This window comes from Podarcis cretensis, assembly GCF_951804945.1.
Source record: "Podarcis cretensis genome assembly, chromosome: 6".
Classification (NCBI taxonomy): domain Eukaryota; kingdom Metazoa; phylum Chordata; class Lepidosauria; order Squamata; family Lacertidae; genus Podarcis; species Podarcis cretensis.
In genome coordinates, this window is record NC_137175.1 from 56,226,241 (window position 1) to 56,246,025 (window position 19,785).

General features: G+C 42.6%; 1 protein-coding gene and 1 long non-coding RNA gene across 3 annotated transcripts in view; one reads left to right on the forward strand and one right to left on the reverse strand.

The window, feature by feature from the left end:
- Positions 1-19,785, reverse strand: part of BEND5 (BEN domain containing 5) — a 734,690-nt gene that overhangs the window by 19,104 nt on the left and 695,801 nt on the right. The window lies entirely within an intron of this gene.
- Positions 624-9,880, forward strand: LOC307218345. 2 transcript variants are annotated; one of them, XR_013839927.1, is made up of 3 exons: positions 624-695; positions 2,908-2,957; positions 8,031-9,880. It is a non-coding gene; the product is annotated as an uncharacterized lncRNA (long non-coding RNA). The 2 variants fall into 2 exon arrangements; XR_013839928.1 differs by lacking the exon at positions 8,031-9,880 and adding an exon at positions 3,981-4,237.

Genomic DNA, 19,785 nt, shown 5'->3' on the forward strand with positions numbered 1-19,785 from the left:
CCTTCTGATCAGCAAGTCCTAGGTTCTGTGGTTTAACCCACAGCACCACTCGCATCCCAAAACATCTGGGTAGGCTTGTCTAAATAAGAAGTTTTTAACAGGCACTGAAGAGAGCACAGGGAAGGTGCTTGCCTGATGTCAATCGGCAGGGCTTTCCAAAGTGTAGGTGCTGCCACACTAAAAGATCAAGGTTCTTGCAATGGGTATTATGAAACACCTATAACAGTGCCATTTCTGCCAGAAGTAGTTGTGTGGGCATGTATGGGGTAAGACAGGCTTGTAGGTAAACAGATCATATGTTACACAAACACAGTAGCTGTTCTTTGAGAATATGGTTGTGCGTAGAAGAGTTTTTGCGTTTAAGTTCAGCCATTATATGAACAATGTGGAATTATTAATTGAGGACAGCGGAGCTGGGTGTTTAGTAATGCATCATCTAATGGACAGTATATGTGCCTGTTCTGGAGCAAGCATCCTTCTTTTATGCTTTTAAAAAAAAAAATGTAGCAGTAGCCCGAGGGAAAGAGGGGAGGGAAGAGAAACAATTTACCTTAATGACATGGTTTGCTTAAGAATTAAGTGTTGATGAAAGTTGAAAGCTAAAGCTTACTTTTTAATTCACAGACCAGCTGCAACACAGCATGAGGAGAGAGTGGGGGGTTGGCCGTTTCATTTGCTAAAACACCTTTCTCCTGGTATGATGATGACTATACTCTTCAGTAATTCAATTTAATTGAAATGCCACGCTTGTTAAATTCTAAGTCCTATATTGATCAACATATGTCAACTGTGGAAAATTGCACTAAATTGTGTTACATTTCCTGGGATGAGTCAACTGTCCACCGGTGTCTGAAGCAAGCTTAGGCTACCGAGGTAAGATTGGACCAGGACTGATATTGCATCTAGAATTGGATTTTCTTATCAAGTCCTTTCTTTTCTTTTTAAAGAACAAATGAAAGAAAAGAGACATACCCAGAAAAACTGCAGGATCTCATAAGAGTCGGTAATCAGGCTATGCCAGCCCAGCATTCTTTAAGAGCAAATATCGCAGCAGCTAAACTTAGTGGTAGTGGTGGCAATGGGAAGATTAATATCAGACTGTACTTAAGCAGCAGAGTAGTTGTAGCTACTTGGACCTGAGGTCTAAGGGCTGTAGGGCCAGTTCACATGTGATTCATTTCCTACAAGAACATAAGAGCTCTGCTGCATCACACACAACACCAACCAGTCCAGCATCCTGCTCCCACAGTGGCTAACCAGATATCTGTGTGATAGCACTCCCTTCTCATGATCCCAAGAAACTGAAATCCAGAGGTATTCTGCCCCTGATAGCGTAGATAATATGTAGCCATTAGTAGCCAATGATAGCCTTAGCTTTGAATTTATCTAAGCCCATTTTAAAGCCATCCAAGTTAGTGGCCATCACTACTACATCTTCTTGTAGCAGATTCCATGGCTTAGCTATCCTTTAGAATGCACAGAGTCAGTTGCCTGATCCACTGGGTTGCAGTAATGAAACAGAAACCCCAAACCACTTTCATTTTTTAAAGCCGAAATATGACGGGGAAGCTTTGGGCATGCAGATGTTGCTGGACTACAACTCACAGCATCCTTAAGAATAGGCCAAGCTGGCTGAAACAGATAGGAGAAGGAATCCAACAACATCTGGAGAGTCTGAGGTTCTCCTCCCTGCCTTGGTTTAAATATGGCAGCAAGCCACACACCAGATTGTGTTCAGATCACTTCTCAACTTGGATAGACTAACCACATGGAGTTAAAGAGATCAGCACCTGGCAGTTTCTCCTTTTCAAGTGAGGATTCTTAGTAGCAACTGATTACACTGCACTTTCAGTGTGTTGCTTCACCTGTTAAGTGCCTCTTGCGTAACACTTTGAATGATAGGTGCTTTTACTTTCAAAAGCATTCAGAAGCCATATTCAAGCAAACACATACACACATGCACATGGCTTAATTGACGCTGTTTTCACAAGTCCTTCAAGTCACCTGCAATATCAAGTCATTTAAGTGATATTTTCACAACCTATTTACTGAGGTACCTGCCAATCAATCCGCCCACACGGTAAAACAGAAAGTGTTTGGAGGATGGGAAGAGCTTGGAAAATGGCAGAGAAACTGTCACTTTCCTCCAATGGCAGTCATCATGGTAGCTTTGCTGGATTACATTGCTTGACACTTCGCTGGAAATAAAATTTACAGGCTAAAGCCTCCACAATCTTGACAGCAAAAAAGCCCTGCTCTGCAAATCAATAAAATTCCACAGAGAAGAGTGTGCCACACATGTGCCACACATAGTGAAATTCTATATAGATCTACTCGGATATAAGCCCATTGAATTGATGGTCCCCAGGTAAGCAGGTTTAGGGCTGCAGCCAAAATAGATGCATTTTGCAAACACCCACCACTTGACTGCTTCTTTTCCTTTTAAATGTATAAAGGGAAATGCAACTGAACAGGACAAAAAGCTGTAGCCCTTTGACTGTCATTATATATAAGTAACATATAGTAAATCAGAATAATCTGTAATTTCAGACCTACTTTTATTTCACTATTTGTTTTATGCCATTGTTTTCCTCTGTTTCTATTCTGCTCAGTGTCCTTACTGACTCTCTTTGCACAAGAGAGTTCAAGAGACAAGATCTTTTGCAGTGTCCTCCATGGAGGCAGACTTGTGGACGCTAGTGTCATCAGTGAAGAATAGGAGCTGCACATTTTCCCATGTATCTCTGATTCTCCAAGGGCACAAGGACTCCAAGCTAATGAATGGTAGAAACAGGCAGTGGGTGGCATGGATAGAATCAGGGTGAAACCCAGCTCACCGCCCCCACTTTCCAGTGAGCAGCAATGGCTCATTGTGGCTGCCTTTTCCTTTTAGCTCTGATTTTGCAGCATTCGCCATCCTCAGGAAAGAAAGATGAATCCAGACAGCAAATGTTAAGGTGGGTGAAATAGAAATGAACGGCTTCTTCTCGTTTTGAACCAGCCCTAGTTTGATGTGTAACTATTTATGAGCACTCTTTTGAGTATGGCTTTCCAACCAATTGTGAATCCACTTGAGAGTATTGCCCACATTTAACTCGTTTGCTAACCAAAAAAACATGGACAACTTTGTCAAATGCTTTGCTGAAATCAAGATAAATTACATGTGCGGCATTCCCACAACCCATTAAGCTAGTCACCGAAGTAAAAGAGGGAGAGATAAAATTAGCCCGACAGGATTTATTCTTGACAAAGTCATGCTGGCTCATACTAATCATTCCATTTTAAACAAAACACAAATGAACTCTTTTTATAATCTGTTGTAGTGTCTCCCCTTGTATCAAATATAAACTTGACCTGCAGTTTCCCAGAACTTCCTTTTCCCTGTCTCCTTTCCACCCACGGGCAAATTCAGAGTGGAGAAAGGCAAAAGGAGCAATAAAAGGTGGAGCTGGAATATAGGAGGTCCACAAGATATGGAGAAGTTGCCTATTTAAGTGACCCCACATGTTGATATTGTGAAGTGTGGGCAGCACAGGGCAAAACAACAGCAAGCACATTCCCTAGCAACTGTTTACAAAAGCAGATAGCTACCTACCATTTATCTCGCAGAGCTGGACACCACCTATAAGCTGGAATGCTAAAGGTCATGTGTCCGTGAGCACCACTTCCTCCTGCTTGCTTTAGTGTGATATAACCGAGAGCCTGCCCTGTTCTGATGAGTTGGCGCATCATGGCTTCAGAACCATTATCTCAATTCTGAGTCACCTGCTGTGTGGCTATAGCAGCAACTTTGGCAGCTAAATGGTTTAAAGCACGTATCCTTTTATCTGCCAGACCCCCCTACAATACAAATGATGTTGGCATGGCTGCATTTTGTCTACAGCAATTCAATAATTTGGAGACAACAATGTCTCACAGATCTCTGCTGGAAAGCATATTCAAACATGTACCATTGACTACTGTGTTGATTACTCACACAGGGGGCTTAAAAAAGAATGCAGTCATCAGCAAACACAACAGTGCACACAGAAAACAGGAAGATGGAAGCATTCAAAAGTACTAAAGAAAACCCTCCCCGTGCTCTTGCCAAACTCCTAATAATTTTGGCTTTCCAAAAAATAAAAAATAAAGTTGGATTATTCTGCTCTTCATGTATCAAAACAACCAATTAACACAGCTAATTAACGTCATGAACAGCAGTCAAAAGAATGGTAATTTAAATTCAGGATTTCAAAGCTTTGCTGATCGTGGGCCAATGCAGCTAAGCACAGGGAGGCTGAAAGTGTTTGCTTATTGCAATACAATTTTATAGTGTACCATCAATTAGCAGCATCACAGGGAATGCTCACTCGCATGATTCATTTGTCTAATCAGAACAAAAAAAGGGACGAAAAAGAGAGGGGGAGAAATAACACTCCTTAATGTATGCAGTATCAATTTTTCCAAATAATTTATACCGTAGCTGGAAATGATTGTGAAGAACAAATTGTCCTTCTTTAAAGTGTACTGGCACACAGAGTTTGTTTTTCTTCCCTCTAGGGTGTTCAGAATATGAAATATGGCACAACAGGGTCAAAGAATCATAGGACATTTTTGAAATCATTCCTTAAGAAGTTTGCAGCACAGCCCCAGACATGTCTGCTCAGATGTAAATCCCACTGAGTTCAATGGAACTTACTCCCAAGTAGGTGTGTACAGGATTGCAAATTACTAGCAAAATAAAGACTGTCAGAGGATATCATGATTTGCCCGTAGCATCTTGGTATCTTTTGGACACAAAATGCCTGTAGTGAACATGGCCAAGAATATCCAGGAAAGGATATTGTAACTTCTGTTGTGAAATTCTCTCTTGCCATTGCTTTCAACACTGCACACATCCTCATCATCCAGACACTCTGCCTTTTGCTTCTTCCATGCGCTCAGTGCATTGGTGCTGCCATCTTGCTTAAAAACAGCCATTTCTTGTGTTTTCTGTCACAACTGCCTACTCTTTAGATTTTGAAGATTCTACCAGCAACCCATCCCTGTCCTCAACACTTGACAAGTTTATTTCTCTCTTCTAGTAAACTATTCTCCTAGATCATCTTTTCTTTCTTTCCTTCCTTCCTTCCTTCCTTCCTTCCTTCCTTCTTTTTTTTGAAGTGGACTTCGCTGAGTTTCTAGAATTTCCTTCTAAGTCTGAGGTTGGAGAACTTTTAACAGTTTCTTATACAGTCGTTTCTTGGATCTCTAACGCCTTGGCTCCCAAACAAATTGGCTCCCAAACTATCGAAACCCGGAAGTGAGTGTTCTGGTTTTTGAACGATTTTCGGAAGCCAAACGTCCGGCGTGGCTTCCTATTGGTAGCAGGAGCTTCCTGCAGCCAATCAGAAGCTGCGCTTTGGTTTCCGAACATTTTGGAAGTCGAACGGACTTCTGGGATGAATTCCGTTTGACTTCCAAGGTACGACTGTACTCTGCTTAACCAAACCCAAGCCTGGTTGCCAGTGGCAGCCAGTCTGGTGGGGGCAGAGCTGCAGAATCACTTTGCCAATGCTGGCAGTGTTATAGCTTATCAAGATGGAAACGGGGCTGCATGGAAACTTCCACCATGGCCATTTGCCATTACTGCCAGTGGGCCCCCACAACCTTGTCACCACGACTACCCTGCTCTTCTCCAATCCCATCCAAGTAAACTGTAGAGACATGGCTGTCTTCCGCCATACTGGTTGCTCAACTGAATGCATTGTCTCCTTGATACCGGTGTCCCTGCTTCCCTTCCTCCAATTTTAGATAATAAGCTCCTCAGTCAGGAAACTGGTTTTTCATTCAGTAGGTTGTAAAGTGCAAAGTACATGGATGATATTATATTATTAACAGACAGCAACAGCAACAATAATCATGGTTCTATTTCTATTATACAGAGAAACAGTGGTGAAAAAAGTTAACATGCAGCTCAGAGTGGTTTTCTGTAAATCCTTGGGACTATTACCACTTTTTAAGGCATAAAGCTCTAATGAAGATCTATAGACTCAATCTCCCGAAGTCACGGTTTGAATCCCTGCCTCCTTTTTATTAAGCTCTGGCCGCTCTTGCCCACTCAATCATCCTTAGCATAAAGGAGTGCATTAGCTGCTTCTTTCATCCTATATAGAAAGAGATTTTCATATCATGTTGCAGATTTTTGATAAAATGCCTAAATAATGGGCATTTATTAAAAGTCATGTGCTTTATGTGGATGTGCTATCAATTCTGGTAGTGAAAGACAGAGGCAGATGTAAAGGTCAGATCGTAATCAACAAGATGAAGCTGAAGGCCCAACAATCATCCTATTTATTATGTATCTGATGTAGCTCATCTCCCACCTCCCAGAACATGAGATTCAACACAATGTACTTGTTTAGCCAACTTAGGGACTCAAAGCCACATCTTACAGCATGAAGACTGCTGTGTTTTGCCCTGTTTATCCTTTAGTTCTAAAAGTATTTCTGTGCAAAATCTGCCAGTCAGACAAGTCTGAGTCATCCATTGTTATTTACTTATTGTTCACTTACTTAGAGTCATTAACCATAGAAAATAGTGCTGTTCTGTTCTAGTGGTTTCAGCTAGCACTGTAAAGAACATCTTTGGGTAGATCAAACCATAGGTTTTGGCTCCAACTATGTTTTATTCTGGAGAGCTTATCTCTGTGAGAAGAAAGTTTTAGTTTCACATCAGGCATTGCAGCCTTCACCCAAGTTCCACAAAGTCTACCTTTTGTGAATTTACACCAATGACTAAACTTAATCTGAACTTCATTTGTGTGCATTTTAATTGTGACTTAATGGATATGCAAAATGCTATACATTACAATTAATAAGCCCAGCTATCAGGGGGGAAAGGAAGTCTCATAATGCACCTTGTAGAGTCAGGCCGTTATCAATCACCATTTTAATGAAGCATAATTACATCCGTTTATGGTTCCCACCAGGCAAGGCAATAATGGTAGGTGCAACCAAATAAACAGAGAAAACGAGTTGCTTCTTAGAGCTAATATTAATTGAACAACAGTAACTGGGTAGGCCAAAGCTGCCCCCCTACAAAGCCATAAAAATAACAGTACTGGTTAAAATCCAAGAGAATATAAGTAATGTGAACTGGAAGTAGTTAATTAACAGTGCAGAAACCACTTTAGGTGAAGTAAAGCCACACACTATTGGGTCAGTTAAATTAAGAAGTCATTTCGGCACAGCCAGTATCTTCAGACCACATAATAGCTCATGAATTTTCCACTTTAAAAAATGTTGCTCTTTAGATGCATGTTCAAACAGGGGTTTCACTTTAGGTCAGATGTTCAAATGCATCATTTCCAGTAGTGGATGGCTTGATGGGGCAACACCAGTCACTCAACCTCTGGCTGGCCATGATACTACTGCTTTCTGAGAGGCAGAGCTAGGAGATGAAGCAGTGGGCAGATTAGCATGGTGCCAATACATGGGCTGGAGAGCTAGATTTGCTCTCCCAGTGTGTTCGCACCACCATGGTCCCTCCCCCTCTACACCCTCAAACTTCTCAACTGAGCAGAGACATATTACACATGGACAATTTGAATTTCTACTGCCTTATTCACATTTCTGATGGACAACTGGAGGTCAGGAGTGAGATCAGCAGGCACTATCCCAGTCCCTGTCCATTCATACATTGAAAGAACATGTGAAAAGCACATGATACAATTCTGCTGATGAAGTTAAGCAGGTCTGGCCTGGCCATGTAAGCTGCATCACTGACAAACAGCATGGGAACAATATTTAAGCAGTTCCAAGCTCTTTGGGGGAAGAAGCAGAGAAGCGTCTGCAACCCGAGGTACCACTGTAGTTATTGGAACATGAAGTCTCCCCTAACCCTGGGGGAATAACCCCCCCCCCATGTATGATTTTTCGCTGAGACCAATCCTGTGGAGAAATGAAATCTGAATGTGTGGTTTCCAGTGAAGAGAAATTGAGTCAATCTTGTTTTTCCTTTGACTGTGCTGAACTCCTTCTCCTTCTGCCCTCCTCCCCCTTTTGCTGCAGCTTGCAGGAGGAGCCAAGACGCCACAGGACATAATGTAACATTACAGCCAGAAAGTTGGAGCTCTTTTATGATTTCCTTGCCTGGAACCATTGGAGAAGGAATACCTCCTAGTGGGTTGGGCATGATCAATATTACACCCAGGATTTTCTTTTTTTTCATGGGAGAGATTCATATGAAGGTGGCTGACTTTCAGCCACCTCAGACCCCCCCCCCCCAGGGCCTTCTGAAGCAATAACTATTAATACATTACTTGCCATTTGTCTGATGCAATTCCTTGCTCCACATCCATCTTTGGAGAGCTGACTTTCATTAACACTTCAAAAATAATTTAAGGTTTTCGCTGTGAAGGTTAGAAACTTCACAGCTCAGAGCTAATAGCTCTGCTGTTTATATACTATAATGTCTTGATAACCTTTTCAAACCCACAGTGGCCAGCAGCTGGGACCTGCTCTTGCTATTTTTGTTCCCAGAAAGTAGCAGCAGAAATGCTGTGACTTTCTGCCCTTCGAATGGGCATTTCTTCTCTTTAGGCTTTTCTTTCATATTCACGCTAACAGAAAAGACCTCACCTTTTCTCCTGTACTGAAAAGCAACCAAACCTGCCTTTCCCAGGAGAAATGAACTAGTCAAACTGAATCACAGAAACCCAGCTCCAAATCAAAGCTTTAATTTGGGTGAAGCATTGGGGAAAACAGTGGAGGAGTGGGGGAGAAAAAAATCTCAGGACCTCTCCCTAAAACATAGAAGCACTTTGTATATGTGCACACACACATACATGATCTATGGCAGAGATCTTTCTGATATTTGACAGAGGTGACTGTCAAAGCTTATGTCATGGCACAAGACATGTCCAAGAGGTATCAGCAAGCTTGTGTGTACCCCTGGGTTTGCAGAAATAGCAAAAATAAAACCCTCTATACAAACAAACCCAAGGGGTAGGGGAGGCAGAGATTAGTATCCAGCATGCATACACATCCACCCATACCCCCACTTGATGTTTGGTTTGCAGTAAGGCGATGTATAATTTTTTTAAAAAGAAAATATTAATAAATCTAAGAGAAACAGTAATATTTGCTATTGGAAATGGGGGGGGGGAGAGAAATGGGAGTTACTAACAAGAGTGATTCCAAACTGCTACTATTTTCAGGTGGGATTCAATCACATACTGGAAAATTAAGGCTGTGCAATTAAAATGGATATGGGGTGGGGGAGAGCAACCTACACACCTCAAAAAAATCAGACTTTTTGCGATAAGAAAGGTGATGCACTGGAAAGTGTGGAATAACATTTGCTTGACATAATATCATCTACCCTCCCTGAAAACAAATCAGAATGAATTCTTAGTAAGTAACCAGTGTCATCTAATCTTCCTGAAAACAAATCATGATGAATGATCCATAACCAAGGTGCTTGGGGGAAGAACAAAACTAGAGGGTTGTCCTGATCCTCTCTGGGAGATCTCCTGCTTGCCTCTTTGCCTCCCTTTATCTACTTGTAGATTTGTAAATAAAGCAAATATTCCAGAAATTCTGTTAAGTCTCTGTTCCTTCTATTCCATTTAAACTGCTAAAGTACTATTTGCCCTTATAGCAACCCAGCCAGGTTTTGTAGGCAGCTTTGCTAAATTCCCCAGAGAAAGTGACAAATTTAGTGGAAAGCAGCAATGAGTCAGGGTTACAAAATAAGAATGGCTACAGATCAGGCAGTGGAACAGAAAGGAGATGAAATGGCCGAAGTAGCTAAATTAGGTCAGTGCATATGACTTTCCCGCTGCCGTTTTTAGGTTATGCAAATGACTCGGGGAGACAGAATTTTTAGGCTTCCCAAATTCACTGGCAGGGCTGAGAAAACACAGCCAAAAAGCAACCCACGATTTACAGCTACTCCGGAATTGGGTCAACATACGGCAATGTGAAAATTAAAGTCAACAAATGCAAAGTAATGTTTGTTGCTGTGCGATTCTGCGAGCCCCTGCTAGGCCTAATTTATATAAATGGCTCTGAGAAGCTGACTGAAAACTGGTTAAGTCTGCTGACAACATGGAATTGGGCATCCGAGTGGATGCAGCAGGAGGGGGGGAGACCAGAAGAAGAAAGAAAAGCCAGCATAGAAATGTTAGAGTCTCTTTCTCCCAGCCATGTTGCTTGGCTGATGCGCAGCAAATGAGGCTTAATGTTGACAAATGCAAAAGCAATGCATTTTATTTCTTAACAAAAGCAGATGACAGAATAGGACTTTCCTGGGATCTCAGCAGGAGTAAGTTTGCAACATCCAGAGCAGATAAAGGGAAGGAGGGGAAGAGGCTCTTTCTTCACATAGCACAACCAAAAGGTGCATTTTCACATAAGGAATAAGAAAGCAGAACTGCAGAAATAACTTTCACCTGCTCAACTTTTCTTCTAAGTAAAAAGGAATGAATTGGAAAATATATTTGCAAATAGATGTATTTGAATAGTAAAAACTCCATTACTATCCTGCTCAGAACTGCCCCCTCCTGTAAACAGGCAAAATACCTATACCTCCCCCAGACAAATGTCACACAAATTTTAAAAAGCAGAGAGCACCCCCAAACAAGCAACAATAAAAAGCCCATAAGCCTCAACTAAAAAGGGGAGGGGGGGAGGAAGTGACAGGATGCCTTGGTGGGTGTCAAGGAGAATGTCTGAGGGTATTACGGTGCCCATAGGTTCCACACTGGGGACCCCTAAATAAAATGGCATGAATAGCCAGAGATTAGCTGGAGACCAGGTTGAGGGGTTTTCATTCCCACCATGATGATTGCTGATGGATGGATATCCTTTGTGCTTACTTTATGCTTCTGGGTTCATTTAGCATGTATCTACATGGCTTAGAGGTGGGAAAGGGAAAGTATAACCTACAGGTCTGCCAGTTAGTTGGGCCTCCTTAGCTGGGCCATGTGTAGGGGTCATTTCCCCTAAACTCTGATGCTTTTCATATTCCAGACATTCCAGAGTGGTCTTTCCTATTTAAAATGCAAAAGAAGAAGCACTGCCGTTAGGCTGAATGAGAGAGCCATGTCAGACATCTGATTTCAGGTGTCATGAAAGGGCAATAAATGGTTTGCTATTTAATTTGTTTCTATTTTACTTTTACTACCAGGGAGGGAGGGTGGTACTTGTGGGATTTTCTGACTCAGGTACTAAATAACTTGACCGGCCTTGGTTATTACACACTTTGGCTTTCATTCATTCATTGGTTTGTCTATATTCCACTTTTTGGCTCAAAGGTCCCCCAAGCAGTGAACAGATTAATACAAAAGCAAATATAATATAAAATAGCAAACATCAGGTGCCCCATCATCCACACTTTGTGCACTAGTGAGCTACATGCATGCTCTCACCACAAAGGCAGTTCCCCAGCATCTACCTCTCACTTAGAATTCAGGTAGACTCACCCCTCCATCTTTGACCTAGGAGCAAGCCCATTCACAAGCAATTGCCAATGGGGAGTTTCCTCGCCCTCATCCTAACCCAAAGGACCAACCCAAAGAGTAACCTTCACCTTTAGCATCAGCTCCCTCTTTAGCGCTGCCTCAATCAGCCCACAGACACCTCCAAATAAACCTCCTTAGAAACAGCTAAGGTGTGGCCAAGTTCTCACTTTTGCTCTCCACAGGTGAGGCTAGATGGCTCCACCTTCTGGCTCCTCAACAAGCTGCTGTTCTCCACAGGTGCAGAAGCAGATGCAGTAAAGATGAGTTGGGGAAGCTAAAGTTGGCATTCGCCTTCCTATTCTTGTTACCTGCTGTCTCCATTTGTTTGTGTGAATGGAGGAGACAGGGGCACCATCTGCTTCTGCTCTAAACAGTGAATGCCTTGGGCTGGCTCTGCTTCCTAGCCATTGGCTCCATTAGGAAACACCTGTCAGACATTCGGCACACTAGCAAGCAATGTCAAGCAAAAAAGGGTTTGACCAGACAGCATCCATAACAGCATAGTATAGAAAAGGAGTGGGGATGTTTTTCAACCTAAGACCTGCTTTTCTTTCTGAGGAACCTTCCAGAACCCAAATGCCAGGGGTAGGTAGAGCCAAAGGCAAAGGTGGGCAGAGGAATGAATATGAATGTTACCTGTTTTTTGTAGGCTAGTTTCTACACACGCACACAGCCACACCCTCTCCATCCATTTAAAGGTAAAGGTAAAGGTACCCCTGCCCGTACGGGCCAGTCTTGACAGACTCTGGGGTTGTGCGCCCATCTCACTTAAGAGGCCAGGGGCCAGCGCTGTCCGGAGACACTTCCGGGTCACGTGGCCAGCGTGACATTGCTGCTCTGGCGAGCCAGAGCCGCACACGGAAACGCCGTTTACCTTCCCGCTGGTAAGCGGTCCCTATTTATCTACTTGCACCCGGAGGTGCTTTCGAACTGCTAGGTTGGCAGGCGCTGGGACCGAGCAGCGGGAGCGCACCCCGCCGCAGGGATTCGAACCGCCGACCTTTCGATCGGCAAGCCCTAGGTGCTGAGGCTTTAACCCACAGCGCCACCTGCGTCCCTTAGCGCCACCTGCGTCCCTTCTCCATCCATTTAGGAAAGCATAAACACTCAAGAAGAATGGAAAGCAAGGTTGGGGAGGGGTGTGTGTCCTGGGAGTACAAAGGGCCGGATAGAGAAGCCCTGCAGGCCTGCGGTTCTTCATCCCGGGTCCAGGTTAATGATACAGACATTGGGAAGCACAACGCACACCAGAATTACCATAGAAGCCACAAGGAATAGTTGCAACTACAAAAGGAGAAAAAGCAATGTCTAAACTGAGTAAAAAAGGAGGACATTGAGGATAAAATGCAAGGTCCTACCTTGACCACCAACTTTATAGCACAATTAAAGGGTGTCTCCATTTAAAACAACATTTGTTCTGTAATTTCCAGTGAAGCAAGAAGCATCTGTTGACACCAGCATTAGAGTGACTAAATGAATAAAAAGTCCTAAGCCACTGTAAAGAAGACCTGTGAAAGGAAAGGTAATATAAAGGGCTAGACACAGATGTACTGTATCAAATAAAATCCCAGTGCGTGACCCCTTTAAAAACAAATCAACTCAAGCTTTCAGACCTTCTCTGTGCATTAAACCACTTGAAGCACAAGTCAAATAGTACAGAGATCTCTGCAAGACCACTGTTACTCAGTGTTGAATCCGAATTCCCACCCCCAGTAATCCTACTAGTCCAAGGGCAGGTGGCCATTGGCAGATTTCAAGAGACTTGCTTAACACCTTGATAAAGAAAGAAACAATGGAAAGTACACCTAGAGAGCAGGTCATAAATTGCTAACCTAGAGAGCAGGTGGTAAATAGCACAAGTGGTTTCTGTACTAGCACAGGAAAAAACCTATCTTCAGTTTTATCCAAATTATACAATGAAATTTTAAGGTATTTAAAATCAGGGATGTATGAAACCTACCTGTTTAGTTCTATGGATATATCCACCTTGTGGAACAGTGATATTGCATGCCCAGGGTGATTATGTTCATTAGAGTAATATGTCATACCGTTGCTGCAAAGGTCATTTGCATTCTTGTTTAACTACTCTGTAATCAGAACATATTCTTCCCCATCATGCCTCATTCTATGCAATTGGTTTAACTGTCAATACTTTGGACAAGTCATCGCTTCTTTTGTGTATTTGAATCAGCAATAACTGCTTGGAAACTTATTACAGGAACACCCTGTTTTATTGTATTTCACCTACATTGCTGCTCAGGAGGAGGTTGCGGGTGCAGCTGCAGGCAGCCCAGCTGCTTCCAGGAGAAGGAAGCCCCCTGCTCCTGCCGTCCCTCTTCTTGCCACAGGAGTGGAGCTGGCTAGGGCTGGAGGTGGGTTTTCCCTTCCCATTCCTGCAGCCAGCGGGTCATGGCTTAATAAGCAACTCTGTAGTGTCAACATAACTTCTAAATGCACTGGGAAACCATTGTAACTCACTTTAGTACAATATTCACGTTATTGTGCTGGTCTGGAACTGAACCTGTACATCTATGAGTCTATTTAATCCTCTATTTATTCCTCACACACATCTACAACTACAAATATGAAATTTTCACTTTGCAAGGCAATCTCATGGTGGTTATTTTCAGTACCCGTTAACTATAACTAATAAGAAAGTATTAAGGAAATTATTGCCTGATTATTAAAGTTTGATTGCTAATGATAGTGGACCCCTCTGGTGGAGAAGTTCATAGGAAATTTGAGAGAGAGAGAGAGAGAGAGAGAGAGAGAGAGAGAGAGAGAGAGGATGACCACAGTCACATTGAAAATCACCTCTTAAATCATTACAATATTAATTGTATAGAATGTATTTAACTTTTGGGACCAAATTCATGACACACAGAAGATCAAAATCATGACAAGATTCAAGCAAACACTTGTGCTACTAGATTTGCTCATGTTCCTATGCATACATAAAACTCACAAATCTGTATCTTATCCATGTTGTCACAGAAGCTACTCAAACTCGCATTGCCCAAACCATAAGTGTAAACATTTCCTGTTACAAAGCTAAAAAGAAGCAGAGAAAGTGCCTTATATCAGGTGAAGATGGGCAGGGAAAAGGTACTATGGGAAAAAGCTCAGATGCAAATCACTGGTCTTTGGAGCAGCACTAGAGTTCAGAGACAGCGAGATTATGGGAATGAGCAAGATAGAGGTAGGAGGAAGACATTAATAATTACCTGTCCCAAGGAAGGGAGAGTAAAGAGTTTTATTGCTTTCAGAGTTTTACTGTGACCTGCGGGTGCAAGGTCAGGACTGGGTCTCGGACTCTCAGCAAAAACTAAGCACAAATTATTTGAGGCTAATCCGCCTGGACATCATTAACAACAAGCTTGTGAGCTTTCAGTAAACGAGCAGAAAAACATTTTCTAGTCTCAAGTGTTGAAGGGATGGCTCAAGGTAGGCTAGGTTTCATAAATTCCCACTGAGATAAATCCTCTCCCTACCCCAGGTTCCATGAAAAGGCTTCCTTTCAGGGCAACACTGGCTTGTGCTTCCTGCAAGGGTCTTGACTCATGTAAGAGGAGGAAATGGGCATGGCTAAGAAGTAGGGAAGCAGAAAGGAGGCAAGATTTGTGATCCAGGTGAGCTGAAGAAGTAGTCTAACTCCCAACGGCATCCATGGTGTCCGAGAGCTGGAACAGGATGATGTGGAAGAAATCCTGGAGGATTTCAAAAAGCTGAATGAATAGGAGAGAGACATAGGACAGCTTCAGTGGAGAAAGATTGGTCATAGTGGAGAATGAGAAGTGTCCAGTTAGTTGTAAGAAACTTCTTGATGGGCATGAGCTGTAACACAAAGAGTGATCTCATTAAGGACAGGGCTGGAAGGAAGGGGCATTGAATGCCAAGGATATAGCTGTCAATAAACATCACAATACAATTTTCCTGCCAGACAGAGGCAGGGAGGTCATGAGAGAGCTCTGGTTAATCAAAACTCACAGCCAGGTGACTGAGATGTCCCTCATTGGGAAAGGTGGGGATGTTTCCAAAGGAATATAATCCAATTAGTGGAGGAAGATGCTTGCTGGAGGATGCCCTATTGTTACTTTCCTAGAGTTAATTGATAATTGAATAAGAGTTTAGTGGCAAAAGTTCCAGGAACTAATTAGGCTTGAGCATATGTCTTTCAGACCCTTGCACAGTTCAATCTCAAGTACTGTTGTTGTTGGGGACTTTCTTTAGCTTACTGCTAAACTGGGATGTGCTTACATTTGAACAATAATCACTTTCTCTGATTCACCACAATGGCACCAGGTGCGCTGCTCAGTGCAAAGCTAAAATGCACACACAGTCTCCGGGCAAGTGCAGAGTTTCAGTTTAACTGAGTTCTCGGCAGCACTAGATAACAAAAGATAGAACCACCTTCGCTTTCAACAGTTTGGAAGCTCAAAATGCAGTGGTTGACAATTAGCAACATCTTGATGAATGTCTGTATTTCTGGTTCTGACCAGCAACCAAACTTTTGGTGGTTCAAAATGCCTGGATTCCTACTGCCCCCTTAACTCTGGGGCACAGATTCTGCTTCTCATTAATATGAGGTAGTGTAGCAGACTAGCAATTGTGGAGGACATGATGAAGGCTGGACCACTACTGTGGGTGAGGCAGAGGATACCAGATGAAGCCAGAGGCTGTTAAGGGCTGAGCTTCCTGATTCATTTGAGTCATTGCGCTTAACAAACACTCTGACAATTTCCTAGTGCACTACAGGGAAGAAAGACAGATTGATAGTTACTACTCCTTTTCTGGTCTAAGAGTAAGCAGTGGAACATTGTGCCCTTGAAATCTGTAGAAGAGAGTGTTGGTTTCACTGTTGCTGCAGCTGGGTGACAGAAGACTGCATATTGGCAATGAAATGTTCAAAGAGGTATGAGCTGAAATCAGCTAAAACAATGAAAGGTTCACCAATGCAAGTGAGGCTGCAACCAGCTCTGTCAGAAATGCATAAACATAATGCTGAGGCAGGCCACATATTGACCTGGAAGATTGATTTCACGGCCTCCTAGAAGGAACATTAACTGTCTATGGCTGGAGTCTGAAGGTGTACTTCGCTCTGGGCTTTCACTGCTCTTTAGATCTGGAGTCTTTGCATCAAAGGTCATCAAGATCAGCCAGTATATGATCCAAGTTAGGGGCCTGTCAGAAGAAAATCTCAGAAACAAATCACCCTGTAGCAGCAGCATTAGTTCCAGGTAGTTTAATGGGCCCGGGGTGCTTTGAAACAAGAGCTGCTCTTTATGTTTTAGGGAGATATGATGGAATGCCACCTAAGAATAAGAGTTTTCTGGAAGCCCTGGTTACAGGCCTATGATTACTTGTGCTATAGATTAACAGGAAAAATACTAACAGAATATTAGGGACCAGGTTCATTATATTCTTTAAACACAGTGAAACACAGTAGTACGTCTTAGGGCTTTTTATGTTAAATCTGTACATTAGTCCTTGCCCATTTCACAAATGCTTGTGGCTGCATCTGATATACTTTATACAGGCTAGAGATGCATGCCCTTGTAAATGTCAAGGTCAAACACAAATATCTTGTACAGCACTTCCCCTGCAGTTCCCATGGACTCCCCAGAGGCCCTGATGGACCCAGTTCCATATTAAGGGGAAATCAAAGCAAAACTTCTTTCACGTGACAAACCCACTGTACTACATCCCAACAAATAAGCATGCATGTCCTGATGCCATTCACACACTTCTGTGATGGGAAGTGGTAATACGTTAAACACTTTGTGGTATGGAGCTAGAAACAACACCTGTAAGAAACAAGGTAATTCCAGAAAGAAACAAGTACCAGAATGAGGAGGGAAGCAGATGCACAAATTTTTTGCAGGTTGCGATAAGGGAGAGCAGGGATTTTGCTTACATTCTGACCCCACTTGAGTAGCACCAACACACAGATCTTTAGTTTCTTATAAACATGCCACATAAATCAATGTGACTCTTAAGAAACAAACACCGCATCCATATAAAATACAATCCAGATTCCATCAGGGGCTGTTCTGTATTTGTGTCCCCCCCCCCACCCCAGCAGTTTCCAAAGTGTAGAAGAGTTTGCAAATTGTATCATGCTGTTCCTGTTAATGCAGCTCAGGCTGTTGAGGGTCCTCATCCCCAGTCAGAACAAGAGTCAAGTAGATTTGCTAGGAAACTGTTCTGACTTCTGCAATGTTTTCCCTCCTCCTCTAGCTCATTTTCCATTGACACCTCTAGCCTGGTTTTCTGTTTCCTGGCAGGGTTAACTGGCAGACCCAGCAGGGGGGAAAGGAATGTCTCTGCTCCCTAACCGATTTCCTTTTATCACTGCTTGCTGTCCAGTTTGCAGTGAACAGTTGGCTCCTGAAAGGGTTACATTGCCAGCTCAACATGCAGGCGATTTATTACAATTCCACGATGAGGCCTAGTTTATACCACACTGTCGCAAAAGTGTGACCAGCAGCTGTAGAAAAGTTCTTGCCACCATGAAAGAGCACAGGTAATTCATTGAAGTGACACTATTTAGACTCTCGCTGAGCCGAGCAAGATGGTCCAGAGATCTCAGCAGATCAGGACATCTTGATCTCGTCAGCCCAGCTAAGGCAACCATAAATAAAAACAGCCCTAGGGATTGTTCTCAGTTTCACCAACAGAGACCACTTTGTTCCCTGCAGTGGGTTGAGGGGGGGGGGGCTGTTTTGTTTTTAACAGGCCAAATGACTAGATCATGTCAAGAAATACAACCGGCCATTAAGTGAATTGGTATGAGGATATCTGCCGATATCTATGAAGTTGTAATTCTTAAACTGCTTCAGAACAGAGCATAAAGCATAAAAGTGATTGCATTAAGCAGAAGCTGGGACTTTCAGGAAACAGTTTAAGATGGACAAAGCACTGTGCAGCTCAAGATGGAAACCTAGTGTCTGTTAACTTTATTATTCAGCATGACACACACACACCCCTCCTTTAAACCTATTAGATATGATTGCATTTGCCCCCAGGAGCACATAACCATTTACCCTCCTACTCAATGAAGAAATCTAAAATAACTCAGTTTGAAAATGATGATGGGACCACTTTTTTCTGAAAAGGACATTTATTTGCTAAATTTAGCAGGACTTTTAAGAGAATGTCAGAAAGACGTTTTGCCAATTTTTGATGGAGGGGAAGGGGGAGAAACCTTTATTTTGGCAGAAGGTGTTGTTTGACCTTCTGTCTCAACAGGCTCAGATCAACCTCCAAGCCTATAGGAATATGTGTCATTATAAATTTATTTTAAACAATTTACATCCCATCTTCTTTCCATGCGAGAAGCAGAGGTAGCGAGATTTCACACCATACCCTGGAACCACAATTGGGGAATGACCCTGCTAATCCACTAATTACAGCATGCATGGATATCAATTTAGACATCATTTGAGGCAGGTGGGCAACTGCACCAGCAATGATAAAGGTCTGTCCCCACAGGGTACAAATGTGTTATGTATGAACCCCAACCCAATTTTCTTCATCAAAATTTTAATATAGATTTAACATGTGCCAGGCACTAGTGATTGGCTCCATGGGGTTCCATGAGCAGACTATCTGAAAAGTAGCCTACTGCTTGCTCACATTCCCCTGTTCCCTTCTTTGGCTGGAGCTTACCATGCACTGCTTTATATCAGTATTTACTCAGCCCTTTTTATGGAACACATACTGTTTTAGATATAAGTGGTGCTATTACAGGCTCACAAAAACAACATGCGCTCAGCATTCTTAAAACATTGGCCTGAGCTCTGGTTTTTGGTGGGTTTTTAAAAATATCATTATTGCTACATTTCTACAGAATTCTCTGGTTTTACTCTTTCGAGAAACAACACATCTAAACTGCGTGGCTGCTTTTGGTTTCCTGACACTGGGTGGCTGCATTTTGTTTCTATTCATTTTTAATTTACAAGCAGGTGTTTGAAAGGAGCCATCCCAGTAAGAGGCCCATTGATTTATGTTCTATTCCAGTAAGTTTCCTTTATTAAAAATGGCACCAGCAGGAGTAGCTTCTAAAAATGAAGGACTCCTATTGGTTTGACAATATGCTTGCATCGTTCACCTGCTCACATCTCACACAACCAATTTTTTTATTTATTCACACCTTATGTATGCATTGTGAGGAAACAGGGTATGTAAGCAACTCAGCTCTGGTTCATACATTTGCATGAAATAGTGGGGCATAGAGTCCCTCTTTGCAAATAACCTCCCATCTGAGCCAGGCCCTATGGGGGAATGCCTGGAGGATGCAG